This window comes from Beta vulgaris, chromosome 9, assembly GCF_026745355.1.
Source record: "Beta vulgaris subsp. vulgaris cultivar EL10 chromosome 9, EL10.2, whole genome shotgun sequence".
Taxonomy (NCBI): domain Eukaryota; kingdom Viridiplantae; phylum Streptophyta; class Magnoliopsida; order Caryophyllales; family Amaranthaceae; genus Beta; species Beta vulgaris.
This window is the reverse complement of record NC_079210.1, coordinates 11,826,675-11,835,174: the sequence shown is the minus strand read 5'-3', so window position 1 is coordinate 11,835,174 and position 8,500 is coordinate 11,826,675. Positions and strand designations below refer to the sequence as shown.

Below are 8,500 nucleotides of genomic sequence, written 5' to 3'. Positions count from 1 at the left end.
TGACCTTTTTAAAATAAAAAATGATTTTTTAATTACAAAAAACTAATTTTAAAATGAAAAAAAAAACTCAAACCCTCCCCCCACCATAACCACACATCCTACCACCCCTTCTCCTCCCCTAGCCACCATCACCCACTTCCCCCTTCACTACAAGCCACATCGGAAACCACCCACCAGCCCACCGACACCACCCACCCAGCCTACCGAAACCACCCCCACCCGTAGCACCTAACCCAACCACCGAAACCCCCTCCTCCATTCGAACCACTACCGCACTCCCTTGCGGGCTTGCCCAACCACCTTTGTACCCCAATTCGAACCTCCCCACTCAATCGACCCTCTCGCCGCCCCAAATCAAACCACCCCCAGACCAATTCGAACCACCCCGATCCCAATCGAACCACCCCCACCCAGCCGAACCCTCTTGCCGCCCCAAATTGAACCACCCCCACCCCAGATTTCTAACTCAACTTCAACTACCATGGCACACCACCCTTGCCCCCAAATCGTGATTGATGAAGGCGTTGATGATGATGAAGGTGTTGAAGGTATGATTGATGATGATGAGTGATTTGTAGATGGTGATTGATGAAGGTGGTGATGAGGGTGGGGTCTTCGGGGTTCGAAGGGGTTGGGGGGTTTCAGTGGTGACTTTGCGGGTCGGAGATGGGGTGGTCGGAGGTGGGGGGTTTCAAGGGTGGGGGTGGTTGGGCAGGTTGGGGGGGGGGACAGGGGTTGTTGGGGTTTTTTTAAAATTTCAAAATCAGTTTTTTGTAATTGTAAAAGCAAATTTTTAATTAAAAAAAAAAATTTAAAATGCAGTAAGGTCAAAGAAAACAAAAAAAATAGAATAGAGGGTTACCAAATAGAGGAAAGATAAAAATTGTCTACCAAATAGAATTTAAAAAAGTTGAGGGTCACCATATAGAATTTCCCTTATCTAAATGTGCCTATGGGCCTAAAGATAATTATTTAAAGAGGATAAAATTATATCCAACCAATAGGAGCAGAGTCCTATCTTAGCAAGGACACTGCTAGCTCCTATAAATACCCCATTGATCTAAGTCATAAGCTACGTTCACATATATTATCATACTCTAACTGAGGTATACCGGCTATTACCCTTTACTGACTTAGGAACCGGATGGGTGTTCCTTAAATCGACCCCTAAGGTTAGTTTACGTCATCCGTGTTGTATGACCTCGGACCGACTTATACATTTGAAAGATACCGATTCACTCAGGCATTTATTCCATACCGGAACAATTGGCGTTAGAAGGAGGGAAGAACTATACCTTTAAGTCTTAAATCATAATTTTGCTAGCATATCACTCTCATGGATCCTAAGTAGACTTTCGGGATGCTAGAAACTGATGAGAACAATATCCCACTGGGGAAAGCACCACCAGGTTTCTCAACTCCGCAACCGGTGGTGGGATCCTCTTGGCCACCTGCTGATAAGGGGAAAAGTGTTAACGAAGCCCCACGACCAGGTATCTTTGAAGCACTCCAGCACATGTTCACCCTTGAACAGCTCTAGAGTGCTGCAGAGGTCTTCCAAGCCATGATGAGCCAGACAACACCGACCGATCATACCGGCAAGCGTCCCCTGAGTAGGCCCCATAGCCCAGTGAGAAAGATGCGTTCTCTCGCAACGGGCCGCCAGGGCTACCAAGGCCGGAATGACCAGGATCAGGTGGAAAACTCGAAGACCCCTCAGAGCCACTAGGAGGAGGAGATGAAGAAGAGGATCAGTTCACTGAGATCCAACAATCTACTCAACCAAGGAGAGAAAGCGAGTACCGGTGAAGGGCACCGGTATCTCTTCGAAATTCCCTTTTCTCGACGGCTATACTCAAGGAGCCCATGGAGAAAATCAAGATGCCGACATGTAAGTAGACAGTAATACAAACCATAAGGACCACATCTCGGCATACGAAGGACACGTGCTACTATACACCGATACCGACTCGGTATGGTGCAAAGTCTTTCCTTCTACTCTTTCTGGACTAGCCCATACCTGGTTCAAGAGCATACCGCCGACAACTGTTTTTGACTTCCACCAGTTCACTTCCATGTTTGTTACACACTTCGTCAGTAACAAACACAGGGAGAAAACTATCGGCGAGCTAATGTCCATCAAACAAGGAGAAACAGAGCGCTTAAGGGATTACATAGAACGCTTCAATTCATAAGTCGTCAACATTCCCAGCCTGCAGTAGGAGGCATTAGTCTTAGCTTTGATGACAGGGATAAGGGAAGGAACTGGCTTCATAAGCTACCTAGGCCGAAAGAAGTTGATTGGCCTGACTAAAATCCTAAGAAATACAAACGACTTTATCCATGGAGAGCAATTCGACAAGGCGGCAACTACGAAGCGGCCTGAAGGATATGGAAAGGAGAAAGATAAGGATAGGTACCGGAAAGATAAGAAACTGGAAAATTCTGGAAGAAAAGAGGAAAGCAATTCGGTAAAGAAGGGTCGGGAAGGGCGATCTAACCGTTATCGCAATTACACTACTTTGGCAATGTCCATGGCAGAGATCTATGATCTCCTTAAGAAAGATGACAAGTGGAAAAGCCCAAGAAGATGTTTTATAAGGGTCGGGACAAGTCGAGGTAGTGTAACTTCCACAGGGATTATGATCACGTCACAGACGACTGTAAAGATTTAAGAGACGGCATCGAAGACTTGGTACGAAGAGGCTACTTCAAGTAGTACAAAGCAAGAACGTATCGAAATTCCCCGTCCAGAGAGGATGAAGATGGCAGCCGAAAGTCGTTAAAAGAGTAGATCACTGAGATTCATGTTATCTGAGGAGGACCAGTTCATGGAGGAAGCATACCGGACAGTGGCCGACACCTCCCAGGGTGTCGTTGGTGGCGTTTACGTCAGAGGATGCTAAGAGGATCATTTATCCTCCCTTTAGTTATTAGCCCTGCCTTTGGCATCCCCCTCCTTGCGGTTAAGGTAACGACTTCGTGCATGGCCAGCTCCGATGACCCCTTGGTAGTATGTCTGGAAATTTCGACCGCAATTGTTCATCTTATATTAGTGGATGGTGGCAGCTCTGACAACATCCTATTCATGGACACGTTAAAGAAAATAGGTCTCGGGTGTCGTGTCTGAAACCGATCTCGTATCCTGTGATCGGGTTTACCGGGGCATTAGTTGTCCCGGAGGGTACCATAAAGCTGTTGATCAAGATCGGAGAAGTGTTGCAGTCCAAGGACCTGATGGTAGAGTTTCCGGAAATGGACGTCCCAGCCGCATACAATGCCATCATAGGGAGACCATGGATCCAAGATGCGCAGGCTGTAGTGTCCACCTACTATTTGACGATGATGTATACGTCGAACATAAGAAGGCTGGAGAAAATCAAGGGGAATCAAGAGTCAGTTAGGGCATGTTACCTAACGGCTCTAAAGAATTCCAATCATAAGCGACCAACAGAGGCGCCACCGTGAGAAGAAAAAAAAGACGTCGTGCTGAGAATAAAGCCAGAAAAGATCTGTCAATGGAAAACATCGAGGGAAAGCCGGCAGATTTGCCGAGACCTAGCGTAGAGGGCGAGACGGAAGAAATCAACCTGGAGCTTGATAGACCAGATAGAACGGTAAAGATTGGGGCCGACCTGGCAGACGATGTCAAGGTCAACTTGATAGGCCTCCTGCTCAACCATGCTGACTTCTTTGCCTTCTCGACAAGCTAGATGTCGGGAATTGGCCCAGCGATCATGGTCCATCGATTGAACGTCAACGAGGACGTAAGGCCGGTAAAACAGAAGAAAAGAAACTTTTCTGCGGAAAAGAATGCGTTATCAAGGAAGAAGTTGAAAAGCTGCTGGCGGCAGATTTTATCGAACCATGCGACTACCTGGAATAGTTGGCGAACGTGGTGATGGTCAAGAAAGCCAATGGGTCCTGGCGGATGTGCGTAGATTTTACAAACCTCAACAAAGCCTACCCTAAAGACTGTTACCCATTACCCAGGATCGACCAGCTGGTAGACTCCACTAGCGGTCATGCCTTGCTTAGTTTTATGGATGCTTTCTCAGGATATCACCAGATTAGTCAGTTAGAATCTGATAGGAGCAAGGCGGCATTCATCACCGATGTAGGGGTGTATGCTTACAAGGCTATGTCGTTCGGTCTAAATAATCCCGACGCTACGTACCAGAAACTGGTGAATAGCAGTTGACAGCTTCGCAAATAGGCGTCGGGGCCAGAGTAATGATGACGTCTCCAAACGGGAAAACATTCGAGTACACATTCGAGGCAGAATATGAAGCTTCCCTTCCAGTAACAATCTGACTATAGCGGCGGGAGCCAGGAGAATAGTCATGATAACGGATTCGCAGCTGGTATCCAGCCAGATAGAAGGTGCATACGACGCCAAAGAACCCGTAATGCAAAAATACTTGAGTAGGGTCAAGCACATAATGGCGGGATCGCAGAGCTTTGAACAAGCTGGTACCAAGGACAGAGAACATGGCAGCCGATGCCCTATCCAAGCTGGCCAGCTCTAGTACAAATAGTATGAAGCACAGTGTAATGATAGAAATACTGTCGGAAAGACGCATTGACGCTGCCCCGTCGATGGTGAACACAATCAGGCAGGGGAAGGAGTGGTATGATGATAGAACTGCTTACAAACTGATGGATACACTACAAAAAAAATTGGCTATAGAGGCACATCATTTGGCCGACTTGCCTCTAAAACCACCTTTTACCATCACATAAACATGGTTGCCTCTAAATTATATGGTTTTTAGTGTCAAGTATATTCAGGTGTCTCTAAAGATACATTTCAGCATCAGATGAATGTTGGTTACCTCTAAAACCATGTTTTTAGCATCACATGAATATTGGTTGTCTCTAAATCCATATTTTTAGCATCACATGAATTTAGTTGTCTCTAAAGCCATTTGTTTTAGCATCAACTGTAATTAGTTGTTTCTAAAGCCATGTATTTAGCGGCACATGAATTTAGTTGATTCTAAAGCCTTTTTTTTTAGCATCGACTGTAGTTAGTTGTCTCTAATGCCATGTATTTAGCGTCACATGAATTTAGTTGTCTCTAAAGCCATTTGTTTTAGCATCGACTATAGTTAGTTGTATCTAAAGCCATGTATTTAACATCACATGAATTTAGTTGTCTCTATAGTCATTTTCTTGAACATCACATAGATTATTGTTGCATCTAAAGATATTTTTTATTTTCACTTGAATTGTGGTTGCAACACAACTAACTTTTTTTAACATCATGTAGAAAGTAATTGGATGTGGAAATAATTTTAATTATCAATTAAATTACGCTTGATTATAAGACAATAATGTAATGTGAAAAACCTTAAGGTTACACTTATATCTGCCTTCATTAATCTCATTAAGATTATGCGTAATTTCATGTATGTGTTTGTGTATACGTACCATTTGTAATAATGTCTACATAAATGGCTATTTTAATTTCTTTGCATTGTCTCTACTTTATGTGTGCTATCTTGACCTTCCTTTTTTATGACGAGCTTTGCTGTGTAAAGAAGGCTACCAAGACTCTCACTGTGCCTTTCCTCAGCCTATAATATAGGCAAAGACAATTATCATAGCAAGTCAGTCAGCATACAAGGTACAAGAGCTATATGACCTAACTCATAAAAGAACATTATGGAGTGAATCTCATACGGTACAACATAAAGCACAGAGGACAAGATGACCAGCACACTCCCTCGGGAGCAATTAGATCAATACCAACCACATGATATTGTCAACCAACCATTGCAGAGGATAACTATGGCTCTTAAGCATCATAAGAGCCACCAAAATCTCATTGAGAGCGTGGCCTCCCTGTAATTTTTGGTGTAGCATCGTCGACAACCTGCTGAAACAAAAATCATAATTGTCCTCACTAGAAATCTAGTCCAGGAACCAAGGCAACACACTGTTTAAGTATATCAGTTTGACCACAAACACCTGTAGGGGAGCAGCTACCAAGGCCATACAGTAGGCTGAAGTTCTTCATAAAGCAGAAGACTTTCCGCACATCTGGAGAATATGTGTGGGCGGTAGCATAGGTCATAAGGGTACACCAAGCCAGGTCACAACATGATCTAGGTGACGATAAAATAACCTGCATAATGCTAATTAACAAGCCAGATTCGCCATTGCAGATTAGAGGCACAAGACAAAGACAGAACCACTATCAATTTCAACAAGAGAGAATTGGCAGACCTGACTCCTTTCAAACAAAGACAATTCATAAACCTCGCACTTGAATTCAAAAGCAGTACAATATTTAAATCCATGGTAACCACTAACAAAACCATAATCCTTAGAACACAGTAACCATTATTATTGGAAAAAAACCAGTATATGAAATTGAACACAGAATATATAAATGTCAATGTTCTTCAAATTCGTCCTCATCGCCTTCTATGTTGGCAGACTTCTCATAGGGCTCATCATCGGCCTCCTCATCGGTCAGCTGTCACGTTGTATTTCTTGTGAAAAGTCTACATATAGAAGAGGTGAAAGTACCTAGATAATAAGTTGTAGAACGCTCAGCATAGATTTGTCGACATGTTTCATAGGCATCTCTAAGAGTAATAGCATCAAAATGAGTCTGTTTTCTGAATATCAAACCCTTAGACTGCTTTTCAATGACTTGTTGGATATGCAATACAACAAGTGGATCAATGCCTTTATCAAACTGAACAAGGGTGTTTGTTTGTTTGCTCTTGCGCAATTCGACTCTTGGAGGTTTTGCGGCCTTTAAAGTCCGATGGACCGACGAATCTCTGTCATTTTTAGGGAGTTGCGCAGTTGGACGTGCAGCCTTGAGATTATCAGGTAAAAAAAAAAGGGTCGAAATATATTTATTCTTACATTTTTCGAAAGTAAATCAAATGTAGTGTTTGGATTGCTAAGAATTTCAAATTCAGAAATTGGTCCAACTTACATCATATATAGATAAAAAAACCCAGACTTGCAGAATCTTGACATTTAATATTCGAATCATGCTGAGTTTGATTGTCAAACATTAGTAGAAATGCAGTTCAATAAATCATCTTCTCATATTTCCCAAAGAACTTAATTCGCAATTGGATTTCAATATCTGATAACTGAATTTCAAATTGAAAACTTGAAACGGATTTCGCACTCTCAGACACTAGCTTAATTAATTTAATCAATACGCAAATAATAAAGTATTTAATTACTTAAACAAAACCACAATTGAAGCACGAAATGAAACTCAAAAGCAGTGTATAGAGGGAGGTAGGACGGCATCTAACCTGAATTGTGCAAGCTTTTCAACTCAGATTGGAGGTTCGATGGTCGGCTTTTGTCTTCACGAAATGGCTATGGAGGTCTTGGTGAATCGCAATTTCACGTTTTCTCGCACAACACTCTTCGCTTTGAACAGCTGTTGAAACAATCCCCGCCCAAAATATAGAGGGAAATAATTTCTATTGTGATTTTTTCAGATTTGAGATTTCATCACATTGAAAATTTTGTGCGATTATTCCCTCTATATTTTAGGAAAAATTGATTCTGTTAAGCTATTTCAACGGGGATGCTGATTTTTTTTGTTTTTTTTTGGTGTATTCTTGCCGCTAATTGATAATATTGTTGCCGCTAATTCATGACTGAGTCGAAGATGGCAACTCTCTTTTTGCTTACCTAAGTTGATGGGTGATGGCGCGACTAACATGTGTTAGTTAATTCTTTTTTTTTTCACCATTCTTTTTTTTATACATTAAAAGTTTTAGTAGAATAATTCCTAACTTGTTCCTCTAATTGAAACTAGCCTTATATGTACGCGATGCGTGCATTAATATCAAAACTTGTTATTTTATTATAAACTTCACTAGGTTTTGACCCGTGCAAAATGCACGGAATTTTTTTATTTATAAATTTTATGACTTTATGACGTTTCTCCCAAAATCATGGGGTCAATATTAGATCGTGATTTAAACTTTTTATAATCATATCGTTTATGAGGAATATTTTAAAAACTGACTTATAACCCGTGCGTTCAATGACTGATGTAATTGATATAGCTAGCTGAACCCGTGCAAATTACAAACTAAAAATGGAGATTTAAAACATAGCTAGAATTGTTATATTTAATTGAACCTTTCTCCTGAATTTGGGCAATATCATATTTAAATCAAATGGAAATTTATTCGAAAAATTGCTACATTCGATCAATTGAATCTTATGTTATTAAAGAAAAAATTTCCCGTTCAATTCCAGATTTATTCGAAAAAAGTTATCCAAAAAGTTTGACCACAGATTCATCGAACACACTTGATATTTTCGAAAATGGAGAAAAATGAATTTGATTGTGTTTTTATCCATTAACGTTGGATGTGTGAGATTCAGATGTTGTCTACATAAGTTTTTTATATGAAGATGATGATTCACTTTCTAGATGTTCAAATTGAGATGGAAAAAGACAGAATTTTTATGGCAGTGAAAACTGAGAGTTCTAAGCAAG

At 41.4% G+C, this 8,500-nt stretch overlaps 1 long non-coding RNA gene across 1 annotated transcript; it reads right to left on the bottom strand.

Moving 5' to 3' along the window:
* Window positions 1–6,236: 6,236 nt before the first annotated feature.
* LOC125493358 (uncharacterized) lies at window positions 6,237–8,065 on the bottom strand. The gene is made up of 2 exons (XR_007269908.2): window positions 7,293–8,065; window positions 6,237–6,537 (listed from the first exon to the last, which is right to left on the bottom strand). It is a non-coding gene; the product is annotated as an uncharacterized LOC125493358 (long non-coding RNA).
* Between the last annotated feature and the right edge of the window lie 435 nt (window positions 8,066–8,500).